The sequence below is a fragment of the Podarcis gaigeae genome, assembly GCF_964106915.1.
Source record: "Podarcis gaigeae genome assembly, chromosome: 1".
Classification (NCBI taxonomy): domain Eukaryota; kingdom Metazoa; phylum Chordata; class Lepidosauria; order Squamata; family Lacertidae; genus Podarcis; species Podarcis gaigeae.
The window spans coordinates 29,245,971-29,259,289 of record NC_139678.1 but is presented as its reverse complement, the minus strand read 5'-3'; the positions used below and the strand labels follow the sequence as shown (position 1 = coordinate 29,259,289).

General features: G+C 44.7%; 1 protein-coding gene across 26 annotated transcripts in view; it reads left to right on the top strand.

Moving 5' to 3' along the window:
- The first annotated feature begins 2,034 nt into the window (after positions 1–2,034).
- Positions 2,035–13,319, top strand: part of NRXN3 (neurexin 3) — a 1,202,656-nt gene continuing 1,191,371 nt past the window's right edge. For 24 of the 26 annotated variants that reach the window (XM_083730619.1, XM_083730616.1, XM_083730611.1 and 21 more), the window contains exon 1: positions 2,035–2,392. The gene's annotated coding sequence lies outside the window, so the exon portion shown is untranslated. Of the gene's footprint in view, positions 2,393–4,644; positions 4,815–5,154; positions 5,174–13,319 lie in introns of those variants that run through there. The other 2 variants (XM_083730621.1, XM_083730636.1) reach the window with 2 other exon arrangements.

The following is a 13,319-nucleotide window of genomic DNA, read 5'->3' as shown; positions in this document are numbered from 1 at the left end:
TCTTTGGATCATAGTAATTTAAAATATTTTAAGGACAGCTTTCTCCCAAATGATGCTGCCCATCTAAAACTGAAAGTCTAGCTCCTTCTCTTGTGTCCGCCATCTTCCGAGTTTAGGCCAGTAAAGAGGAACCTGTGACCTTCCACATATTGTTGAACTCTAGCTCCCAGGAGGCCCAGTCAACATGGCCAAGGGTAAGGGATGATGGGAGCAGTAGTCCAGCCACATCTGGAGGGCTGCAGGTTCCTCATCCCTGTTACAAGCAGACAGGTATGTAGGAAAATACTTTTTTTGGCCATTACAGATGATCACTTGAACTCTTTCCTGTAGGATACATGTTAATTTTGTTCTCTCATTTGCCTCTTGGAGCTGTCTATGTTTTTATTTAACAAAATTTATAGACCAAAAAAAGAAAAAAAAAACTATTTCAGGTTGCATAAACCTGTTTTTGTTTTGGAGAACTACTAGGATGAGACAGAAGGGTTAGTTGGCACAGTGCTCCTCTTTGCTCCTCTGGTTTAATTCTTTTTATTCTCTGTTTTAGTTTTGTGAATTTATTATTTTTATTGCATTTCATTGATTTTTAAGTGTATTTGATATTTGTTCTTGGTATCTGCCTTGGCTGTCCTTACAAACAAACAAACAAACCCTGGAATATTAGGGCTGCAAACAGATATTTTACCTACGAATAAGTTGCATTAAACTCAATGGGAATTACTTTCGAGTAGACAGGAATAGAATTTTCCTATATGTTTAAAATGTAAAATAAAATATAAATAAAGTTTAATCTAAGGTGGGTGGCAACAAAAACACCACTGCCACACAAATAGATGGCAAAAAAGGAAAGAAATCGATCCTCAAATGCATATTTAGGTTAAATGTGGGTCCCAAGTTTGAAATAGTTAATGACTATCTGGTCTACTATTATTTGACAACCACAAATACAATGCTTGCGTGTGAGTTAGAGGAACTGAATGGGAACAGAAAGTGAAACTGCTCGTTCTAATTTCTCAATCCTCTGAAAAGCAAAAGCACCGTGTTGTGCTTTCCTAATGGACTATTAGATCCTCGTTTGTCATTTCCTACAATAGACAGCCGTGTGAAAATAACTAGGTGAAAGAAGCACATAAAACATCCAGCAGAAAGGAAGATATTATAGCAGCACGTTTGTTTAATTACTTTTTTTGATCCTTACCACACACAAAAAACACCTTGACATGAAACCCTTCCGTCTTTCCACAAGGCTGTTGTATTCCTAAATGGGAAAGGCTGGCGGTGTGTGATCTATCCGTGGTGAACTTTAAGTGCCTGCCTAGTTCCCAGCATGAGTAAGCCACTCTTAATAGCTGGAGCGCCATTCTTCCCCCAGATTTTCCTCCTCTGCGAAGACAAAATCCAGACAGTTGTGTTTGCATTTCGTGAGTGTTGGGGGCCCAGTTACGAAGCAGCTTGCAGAACTTATAGATAAATGGATAGAATACACACACACATATAAACACACACACACACACACACACTCTACACGTCTCTCTCTCTCTCTCTATATATATATACATATACACACATACACAAGAGCCTTGAGCCACATCAGTCAAAAGAACAGAGAGAATGCAACAAAACAAGGCAAACATTTTTATTTTTATCAAAATCCCTACAGGATATAGAAAGAGATGAAGGCGAAGGTATCATTCCTTGCCTAACCCACCCTCCGGTGCTATGAGAGCCCGTTCCCTCGCCTCCTGCTTAATTTCTGGAGAAGCCAATTGGCTTAAACGCCCCCCCCCCTCGATTGACCGTAGCCTTTCCCCAGAGAAGGAGCCACGCGCGTTATCTGCCTTCCCCAGTTGGAGTTTGCGGCGTGAGAAAGCGAGGCTGGCGAGCACCTGCCTCTTAGTCATCCCTGGGCTTGAGGATGTCCCCAGATTACATCTTCTCAGCTGTTTGCAAAACAGCGCTGGGAGGAGCGCGAGCCCCGAATTACACACAGCCGCGGCTGTCCCTTTAAATGCCGGGGTCTGCGCGCCGGAGAGGGGAGGGGCCGGCTCCGGAGTGCGTGAAATTCCTGGGCTCCTCCGACAGTCTCAGGCAGAGCGCTCCGCTCTACGCATCTCTCCTCGCACGCAACTCGCGGAGAGAAGGGCTGAGGCGCGCCAAAGCTTTCCCTCGCTGCCTGCATCGCGCGTTCCCTCAGCCTGCTTCGCAGCCCGCGTTTTTGCGCCTCCGACAACGCCCTCCCGCTCCCGCCTCGCGCTTCCCCTCCCACCACACTCTCTCGCTGAGAGAGAGAGAGAGAGAGAGGCAAGAGACACCCCTGGATTTCTTAGCGGCCCCCCAAAGAAGGAAACAAACAAAGAGTTGGTTAAACAACCCCACTCGCTTCTCAACTACCAAGGTAAGACTTTTTTCGGTGGCGGCGGGCGGGAGAGAGAAGGAGATGGTTCCCTAGGATGGAATACAACGCCTCGCTGCCCACGACGGACGGAGAATTTCAGCGCGCCCACTCGAGAGATTCCCCCCGCTTCGGAAGGTGTTAGGTGCTCCAAGTTCTCACCAGAGAGAGCTGTGAATGAAGAATAGAGCGGGTCTTCACAAGAAAAGAAAACAAAAAAACTCCCCAAAGCCTGCCCCAAACGCCTACCCTCAATATTATAGAGATTTATTATGATGGACAGGATTTTGTAAAGTTATTTCTCCCCTCATACTGGATTTTCTCATCCCCAGAAAGTAATTTTTACGTGTGCCTGAGCGTGAGGAAAACTGCACATCTTCTCCACATACCTCCTCCTCTTCTTTTTTAAAGGTGACAAGCACAAACTCCAAACCTTGACCAGTACCTTTAACTCGATTCATTTCGATGATCAGTTGCACTGAGCACTTGACTTTAAAATAAAATGGTTATTTTGAGGGAAAGAGGCAGTGCTGGGTTAAACTGTGGCAGGGATCTCTTTAAGAAGCCAAAATGTTTTTTTGGTAAGAAGATTAGATCTTCTTCAGGTTCTTAACCCCCACCCCAACCCTGAATATTTTTTATCAGGGGGGTGGAATGAAAAGGGAGTAAGATGTGAAGGATCTCCCCCCCCACTTCATACTACTTTGGATCTATTACAAGAATCTTACTTCCCCGCCTTCCATTTGTTTATATTAATGATTTAGTACTTGTCTTTGCCTGAAAACTTCCACTACGAGCAAGTGCTGTGAGCTTCCAGGCAAGGAGTGACCTTAAAGGTTGGTTGGATGATTTCTTGATGCAAAATAAATAAATTAAAAATGTGTGCGAAATAACCAGGTTTTTTAAATAAAAAAAATCACCCCCCCCCAACATCCAAACCTTCAGTTAATTTCCCATTTTAAACCATGAAGGACAGTGATGTAATTCCCTTACCAATGGGTTCCAGCTCTAGTGCTGCGTGCAAGTGTCATGGTCTTTTGTTTACATTTACAATTTATTTTATTTTTAAGATGAGGAAACAAAATCTCTGAAATTATTTTGTTTCAACAACACCAAACCAAAGCATATTTTTCTTTCCTCTCACAAAAGTGAATTTTATTCGCTCCGTTGTTTTTTGCAACTTTGGTTAAAATAAATTAAAGAATACATAGGTAATAAAAGACCTCAAAGGCAGAATAACCAATCCCTTCCCCAAACCATTTTTGAAATGCCAGGGTCCCCCTCCCCACCTAACAACCTCTCATTCTTCATTTCTTCTTTGGCCTGAATATTCAAAATTTCGATGAAAATAGCTTCTCTCCCCCCCCTTCCCCAACCAATTCATTTTTATTCTTCTTCAATTGTAGCATGAGATTTTTTCCAGTGTCAAATGCTCAGATCCCTGAGAGAATTTTTTCCTTCCCCCTATGACCGCTAACCAGTATTTGTGCCATGGTATATTTTGGGGACTGGATTTTGCGGGGGTGAACTCCTAACTAGTCTAGCGAAAAGTCAGAGAGAGAAGGATGTTATCTGGGTGGAGAAAAGAAGATGCCAAGGAAAGCTTGTCTCTTCACCGTGTAGAATCGGCCATTAAATATACCATGAGACACCGGGGTGTTGTCGCTCTCATTTTAAGTTAAAATGGTTCTACAAGTTTATCTAAAGGCTGGTGAAAAGCCCCCCTTTCCCCCCCTTCACGAGAGATGACGGTTACCATTTTAGTTTGCTGCCTTTCTGTATGTATGTGCTTCTGTGCCCCATTATTATGGGCATCGATGGAATTATTTTCCATAGCGCTCTCCTCTCTATTGTGGGAAAGGGGAGACGTCTCGGGGTTTTACCTAAGAACACCAAAATATCGGTGATACTTAAAACAACTGGGGCTGTATTAATTGATTCGATGAAATATAAACAAGAGTCTTGGCCAGTGAGGTTGCTCTTTCTGGAGCTTTCGGGGGATCTCTTGGTGGAGGAGTATGCTTTTGGAGCAAAATATGTGTATTCCTTATCATCCTTTATATGACAACAACGGGGGGTGGGGTGGGGTGGGGGGAAACGGAGGGGAGAGGGATGTCTGTGGAACAATGTCACGTCAGTAAATAAATAAATTAAAATTTGAGGCCCCCACATTTGATTTCATCATGCCGGTGATGATGGCTCCTTGATGGAGCTGATACCCGATGATATCACCGTTCTCCATGGCTCTTCTACCCTGGCCTCATTTTACACTGCGTTTCCACTGAACATGTTGGCGTGCTGCTGCTTATATAAGGGCAAGAACGAATTCAAGCGGATTAGTGCTTGGGATTTTGAGATCGGCTATCCAGATTGAGTTGTGGATTTTTCGTTTCCCAATTTTTTTTCATTGTTGTTGGTTTTTTCGGTAAATTTTTATTTATGATTGTCGTTCTTGATGGGTGGGGAAAAGGGTTGGGGGGGAGAATGGGAGGGAATCAGAAAAAATCATGGTGCGTGCTGTGGGAGATTGAGGTGATGCGGGGGAGCTGCTTGAATAATGTCTGTGATGTGTCCTCTTCTATTTTTTTTTTTAATAGCCACCATTATCTCTAAAAACACATTATTCTTTAGGCCAGAGCTAAAAAAAAAAGAAAAAAAAGAATGGGAGGGGATATCTTTAGTGAGGGGTTTTGATCAGCGGGTTATTAGACCCACTGCTGCAAAACCAAGATACAGAAATCTGTCTGTACTAATGCTGGTAGGGGAGACTGGAGAGCAAAGAAGGTATATTAAGTGGGGATGGGGGGGATGGAAGATGGACTGTAATTTTTGGGATTAGACTCAGGGCTGTATGGTCTTCATAAGCCCCTTCCTCATTTTCTGCCATTTCCTCCCCTGTTTTTCTATCCACACACCCTTTCTCCTCCTCTCACCTCCCCCCACCCACCCCCCGTAGGCTTTTCGGCTCTTGACGAGAAAATTCTGTATTACCTCTTGATGGCTCTGCGGCTTTTTTTTTTTTTTTTGCTTTTTTTGGGTGTGTGCATGTGTATTACAACCATAGCACAATGACCTTTGCTTTGTGCCCCACATATCTGGGCTCCCAATGCATGTGCGGATCACGGTTAATATCCGAGATCTGCACGATAGGCCGTGGTTTTAATTCTATGTCTTGCATTTTGAAATTATATCTACGTGTTGGGTTGGGGGAGAGCTGATAGGCGTTGTTCGGGCACTGGAAAATACAGCAAATGCCAAATGCACACGTATGCATTTTGCCGCCTGCTACTTCTGCTCTGTCCCCTCCCCCCCCCGGGCATGTTGTCATACGATTCGCATGTTGAAAAGGAGGGTATGTAACAAAGGTAGAAGGGGTCTGGAGAAGAGAAGGCGGGTGGGTGTCTTTGTGTTGTGGCAGAATAGACTCGGCGATGGGTAATAACATTTTTTTGGTCAAGTAAATGTCTGGTGATAATGATTCGGTTTAACCACCCGTGAAATACATGCTTGCGACATATTGGAATAAAGGTTACTCCAGGCAGCTGTGGAGGAGGAAAGCGTACTCCGGGGAAGATGCAGCCTGCAACACTGGAGAGTATATGGCATGCATGCAGGCACCCAATGGCACCCTCCCCTCACAAAGGCCAGATACGTGTGTGTCCAAGCTGGAGGGCATTGCAATACAAAGGGAGAGGGATGTGGGAGTCATGTCACATCCAGGACCGAGCTACTGTCTCCAGGCCTGTCCTCGTTCGCTGTCCCTCCAGATACTTCCTCCCCAGCTTCTCTGTGCTTGTGATCAGACATAGCAGGGATGTAATTGATCCCGTGTACTTCTGTGCTGAAGGCTGCGTACTCATATGAGACCGGAGGGCATCGAATCATGGGTGACATTTGTATGTGTGTTGCAGGAGGGTGCAGAAGAAACTTGCCTTTCACCATTAGAATGTGTGGTGGGGTGGGGGGAGAGAGAAAGAGGGAGAAATGGCTTTTTCTGGTCTCAAGAAAGCATTGCAACCTCCTTCCAGTTACGCCCTATCTTTTCCCTTTTTTCTTTTTTGTCAGCCGCTTTCTAGCCCTGCTGATGTTGCGTGGGTGAATTTTTGCTAGGCAGTGGGTGGAGAGCGTGCCTGGAAGTGTGGGGAAGGGCACAGCAGCGAAGGAAAGCTGGGTGCAAAGGGTTGACACGATGCCTTGACCCTTTGAAATCCCCTTTCTCCCTTTTTAGAAAAGGCCTTCCTCCTTGAGGCAAACCTATTTTCTTACCATCATTAGATGGGTGTGTTATAGTGCGGTTAGCAAATCTGGTAGAAAGGAACGATCTCTAATGGCTTCCGTCATCTCGGCAGACAGTTTCCCCTTGCTTTCTGCATGTGGCTGAATTTGGCTGCAGTGTTCAAAGGTCTCCATATTTTCTGCTTTACTAGGTGGTAACAGAAATGGGCTGAATAAGGTGCTTGTAGTGCAATGTCTTCATCTTCCATTTGCTTTTCCTTGCTCTCCTTTTCCTCGCTGACCTTGAGGAATTCTACCAAATGAGAACCGCAGAAACCGAGATGCAAGGCTTATGGGGCATCTGATTTGCACAGTTTTCATAGACAAATACTGGGAAGTGACAAGGCTCCTTGGTTTTTGCTTCTCAGATGTGCCCAGGTCCAACCTCTTAGAGCTGAGCTGAGAAAGTTTATTCTTTCGAGCCCATTTAGTAACTGGCAGGTTGTATTGCTGCTCTCACCAAGGCAGTATGTGATAGTGCAGTGACCAGCTAAGCAACAGGTAGGGGGTGCTACACTTGTTAAATTGAAACTCCCACCCTGAGAAAGTAATATCGGTCTCTTGAGTTTTTGGTTATTACTTTCCCATACCCGTGATGGTTATTTTGTACTCATCCATGGAGCAGAGATTGAACAGTAAGTTTTTTTAAATGAAGATGAAGGGAATGTCAAGTTATGCTGCAACTTTAAAAGTCCCTTTGAAGCCGACAAAATGTTGCATTCCTCCACCTTTCACTGTTTAGCTGTTTGGATGCAAGATCGAGAAACACTGCTTGATTTTTGTGTAATTCACTTAGCTGTTTGGCTAAAGATTCTTTCCCATTGAACGTGACAATTCCGACATGAAAATCAAAATATGTGAAAATTCTGCTTGGCTTGAATAATTTTCAAGGCATTTTAGGGCAGGGGCAAGGCCTTAATTAAATTATTATTATTATTATTATTATTATTTATTATAAAAAGGATAACTGTGTCCCAGTGGCCTGTCCCATCTCTGTCCTTGAATCAACTTAATTCTGGTGTGAGATTGGAGCTCAGGTCTCTTGGCCTCTTAGCCCTTGGCCACTTCTGATATTTCTGCCGCAAAACATCCCCATGATTCAAATCCTATGATGTGGAAGGAAGTCCTGTTAAAATGAATGGGATTGACTTTTGGGGAAAAAAGGTTGTGGATTGAAGTGCTAAATGCTAGCGCCTGAGTTTGGCTTTTCTCTTTTAGATCATAGGTAGGGGACCTGCAGACTTGTAGTTATTGCTTGACTAGAACTCCCATCAGCTTCTGCCAGCATAGCCATTGGCCGGGTCACCTGGGGCTGATGGCAGTTAGCGTCCAAGAATACCTGGAGGGTCACAGGTTCACCATCCCAGGTTTAGATATATTTTCTACCACCAAATAATGTGCATACTCCACTGGTTCTTTTCATGTAATATATAGCATAGCATTAGCCAGAAAGCAGATTCCAGGGCTTTGCATGACCATGATCAAAATCTGTAAGTGGCTATTCCTTCTCCTTGATTCCTGTAGAATTAAGCTGTCTCATTTTGGTGAACATTGGGCTTCCTGTTTGTGCCACCCCTCAGATTCTGGTTTATGTGTTTCGCTCTCTCTCTCTCTGTTTGTGTGTGTCTTAATATAGGGAGTTATTTTTCCTCATTATTTTTTTCTTCCTCCCCGTCCTCCTGGCAAGAAGCTTTGCATAGTCTACTGCACTTTAGGTGGAAGTTTGGAAGTTGGCAGATGCAGGAGATGCTGTATCAGGGCGTAGAAAGCAACAACCCCAAACAGCCAAGGTCAAAAACTGTCTTAGGGTGAGTTAGCTCTTTTTCATTAAAAAACAACAACAACTATTCAAACCCATATGCTTACTCAAGGCACCTTTATGTGCTTAGTCATTTTTAACCAGCAAAAAGAAGTTACTGGAATTACCTCTCTGAGCATCCCTGATGCAGAAAGTTGAGGGGCTTATAAAAAGTAACTCAAAGATTGTTCATGCTAAGGTCTCGGCAATAACAATATAGTTATGCAATAAGTTTGACGTGCAAAAGGCTTTTGCAACTAAGCATTGATCTGGAAGGAGCGTTGTCAGTGTACTGAATGTGTTTGGGAGACAAGTGAGCACTCCTTTTCGGTGGCTCCTTTTTCCTCCTCCTGGTTCCAACTTCAAAGTGCCCCTTATTCCACTTTCCATTTTTAAAATCACCTGCATTTTGAAAATCAATCACAACACAATTTCTGTGGACTGGCTGAGTCCTGAGAGCTGATCTCCGTGTTCAGAGTAATCACATACACAGTCTTGCTGGGACTCTCCACTTTAGACTGTAAACAGGGGATTGCATAGTTAAATGTTGCCATTTAAAGAAAACAAGCATATTGGAGAGAACCATCCTGGCCTGTCATCTGCCACTGAGCTGATTTTCTATATGCAGGGTTGTTGTTTAAATGGGGGAATATTCAGATGTGCAACTCCCAGTTTAAAGTAATAGTTCTAACAGAGCTGTAGCAGGTGATTGCTCTGAATTTGTCAAGGTTGCATTTCAATACAGCGAGCTTAGGGTGGATAAACAGAACTCTGTAATTGTTATTTTGTAAGTGGAGAATGGAGTTGGTCCTAGACATTATTAGGATCCATAAATCAGGTTAGATGCATCTTCTTCTCTTGGTCTTGATTCCTGTCTCTTTGCAATCCCCACTGTAGATTTCTGTCCCCTCTGCCCTAATCTCTTCATCTTGCTGCTCTACCTTTGGGTGTCTCCAAACTGACACTGCTTTCAGGTGGGATTCAATCACATACCAGAAAATTCAGGTCTCACCATTATTGTGTTTTGGGAGGTCTTGTGCAACAGACCTGCTTCTCCAAGATCAGAGTTTTTGCAATAAGGAAAGTGACAGAAAATGCACTGGGAAGTGCGAGAGAACACCTTCTTTGATGCAACATCATCTAGTCTCCCCTCAAGCAAATTTGGATGAATACTCAATAAATAGGTCTTCTGGAAGCATCCTTTTTCTGGGACAGTTAATTGCAGAACATAGTCAGTGTCTACAGTTCCCCTTGCAGGGCTTGCATGCAGTGCCAATACTGTGTTTGTCTAGTGGATGAGCTGGTCCTAGGACAATGTGTGCTTGGAGAGAGAGAGAGAAGACTGCAGGAGAATGGGATGACTATGCACTGGCAGTTGGTACAATGAACTAAGGTGATGCATGGATGTTCATACACTAGGGATATACCCCCCAATTTTTAACTTTATATTAATATTTTATACCTCTGTGGTCTGGTGCTGCAGTACCCAGGCCATCCCTTCCAGTTTCCCTCGCCTGTCTCATCTCCCATCCCTAACTTCATCATGGGAGATACATGGCTGGTTTCCTCTTTCCCACCCAACTGCCTCCTTGCCCCTGTTATCATCTCTTCTCCTTTGGCCTCCGTCTTGGAGAGAAAAGGATGCTTCTCACCCAGGAGATAGGGCTGCATCCCCTTATGGCCTTGATTTGAGCTGCCACCTTCTCTTCCTTAGTATGTTGTTGTGTCTAGTTGTGTATTCCTTTGCTTCCCATGGGCAGCAGGGGCTCGACCACCAAATCAGGGCAGGGCAATCTTATCCTTTTCTCAAGGATTCAATTTATTCATGGCAACAGGGATCAGCCCAAGAAAACCTGTGTGTGTTGCTCCCCTGTGGCAGGTCAAACGTTCTTTGTTTTCTCTTGTTAGCATTGAGGGTGGACTTCCTTGTTCCCGATTCCCACAGCCTCATTGTATTTATATACACTGTGTCCAGGTGGTGGTGTTGCAGCTCAGCTCCTGTCTTTCTCCAGATCCCTTTCCAGTGCCCTTGATGAGGAGGGAAGGCTCATTCTGGAATGCAATTTGCCTGTGTCACTTCTGGCTTTCCTGCTGTCATCCATCATATTACAGGAGCTAATTAACACCAGGAGCCTTCAATCCCCAGGAACAAAGTGGTGGGCTATCTGAATCTCATGGAAGATACCAGTTTCTCATCTGGTAACTAGCACAGTCTGATACCATGAGAGGATGGAAGACAGGCCCCCTCCATTTTTCCAGCTGCACCGGGATGTGGGTGCATTTTTCGGTTTGGCAGGGAGGGGCATTCGACTCCCAGAATTGTTCCTTGCAATGCCCTTGATGCTGCCGCAGCATCTCCTGCATCCAAACAAATTCCCAGCAGCAGGATGCGAGCTTTAGGGGTGGGCAAGAATAACAATTGGCGAGGAGCGATAAGTGTAATTTGGGAGCCTGCCATAACCCGGGCCTGCACACTTTCTGCTCCACCAAGCCAAACTCAATCTGATAGCCATGTGTGGCAGCCTACCAGAGTCCTGATCTAATCTCCTGTTTCTAATGCATACGTTGGCCTGGAAAAAAAGGCATTGTTCCTCAAGCCCTTCATGGGCCACCATTCATATCTGGTGGTGAGATGCAAGTTCATCTTGGTGAGATGCAAGTTGTTCGGCTCTGTGTAAGTCCCTTTGTTGGTGTCTGGCAGTCTCTTCTGGCCCCAGACCGCTGGTGAGGCCCTCCAGGAACTATAGATAGGCATTTGTAGCAAAGTTGCCAGCTAACACAAGCAGTCATTATTTTGACCATGTACACCACCTTGAGCTCCTTGGAATATAGAGGTGCTATATAAATGTAATAAATAGAACAGATAATAAATCTGCAGAGCCTCCTGGACTGGTGGACTTTGCTGATAAATGTCCAAGTTTCAGGCTCTTCTTTTTAGAGAGGGGGAGGCAATGGAGTTGCAAGTACTTTGGACTCACAGGTAAGAGCAATAGTATGCTACTCATTGTATGGAACTCAACAGTTTGAAAAGCATATTCCAGGTGACTGGGGGTGATGTGGTAGATGCTGTATATTTGGACTTCCAAGATGTTTCTGATAAAATTCTTTGCCAAAGGCCCTTGAGTAAAACTTAGCAGTTATGGATCCTCTTATATACTGGAACCTGGGAACTGGGAAAAGAGAGTAGGACTAAATGGATAGTTCTCAACAAGAACTTGTTGAGGAACACAAGAAGTGGTGGTATTGCCATTCATCTGTTTTGGGACTAGGATGAGCAAATATCTCAATTCAAGACAGTCAAAAACTCATGCTGGATAAAGCAATCAATGGTTACACATCATGATTTTATTTTATTTAAACTTATACCCCAATTTTCAGCATGTTGGGAGGTTTTACCTCATTGTGAAGCAGCAGCTTAAAACCACCTTCTGTGGGCCTAACACTAGCTGCACCAATTTGGATGCGTCTGGAGATAATATCATTCCAACTTGGCATGACTGTTCCCAAGTGTGAGGAACAGGTTTTTGTCTATGTTTATAAATGGTTGGAGGCCATTTTGAAGCAAGATGGTGAGCAAAGCCATTCCTAAGTGAAAAGATTTTAAACCAAATTTGGCATGAAATCAGTTTGCATGACAGTTCCTGAGATGGAGCAATGGACTTTTGGTTTATATTTGGATACTGTTGGCTGTCATTTTGAAGCAGACCGGACTATTCAAAACTGCACTGATTTGGACCGCACTGCAAATAATGTCGCCCAATTTGACAGTGGTTCCTGAAATGGAGGAGTGGGCTTTGGTCTATATTTGGATACCATTGGACTCCAGTTTGAATCAAGATGGTGGGCTGAACCTGTCAAAACTGAAATGATGTTAACCAAATTTGGCAAGAAATGAAAAGGGCTGCACACCAGTTTCCGCCAAAGCCCAAACAAAGCCAGGCCAATTTGCTCTGATCTGGACTTTGACTGAATCACATCAAGACAACCCCTGATCACCCTGGGTTGGGCTGCCTGGAGGAATCTGGGTTTGTTAATGTGTGGGTTGCTGGGAGGCGAGTCAGGCAGCCTCTACCAAGGGCAACCCATGGCTGTTGTAAGAGGGCTTTCAAACAGCCCTGTGCTGCATTTTGACTTTGTATGCATGTTCCCAGCAGGGGAACACATGTATGCAGTCCATAAGTGCAACTGAACCCTTCACCTGCTAGCTGCAGGGGTTTGCTTTACCAGCATGTTACCCACAGGTAATGTGCTTGGAAAGTAGACCATAGCAGGATTCCAAAGGAAATGGCTGAAACTGCAGAGGTCCCAAGGTGGGAAGAGGAGATTGGGGTGGGGGAGAGGAATAGAGAAGACCTGTCTCCTGTTCCTGTGCTGAGCCAGTGCCAGAAGACAGTTGGTCTCTCACTGTCAGTTATGTGCTTCCCCCATCCCACCCCACCATTGATGATGACTGCTGCTGAAGGAGCAAGTTGAGGGATGGTCAGAAAGTTGAGTCTGGTAAATGGCAGCCACAGAGTTGCAGGTGTTGGTGGCAGGGACAGCTAGGGCTGAACCACACCATGATGGGACACACTGGAGGAAACTATGCAGGAGCAGGGCAGCAGATTGTGGAGGCCAAGGAAGCTTGTCGAGCCCATGCAGCAGCACTGCAGGAACTGTGTGCCAAGGGTGCAGCCCTACTGGCTGAAGGGGTCTGCTGGTTTGCCAGCATGTTTCCTACAGGGAATGCATGGGTGAAACAGCACCCAGTAGGGTCCAACCCTTCTGCTCCCTGCGATTCAATTGGGAAGAGAAGAAAAGGAGAATCAGTGTCTTTCCCCTGCTTCCCCTCTCCTGAGCTTATAGGGCTTTAAAAAC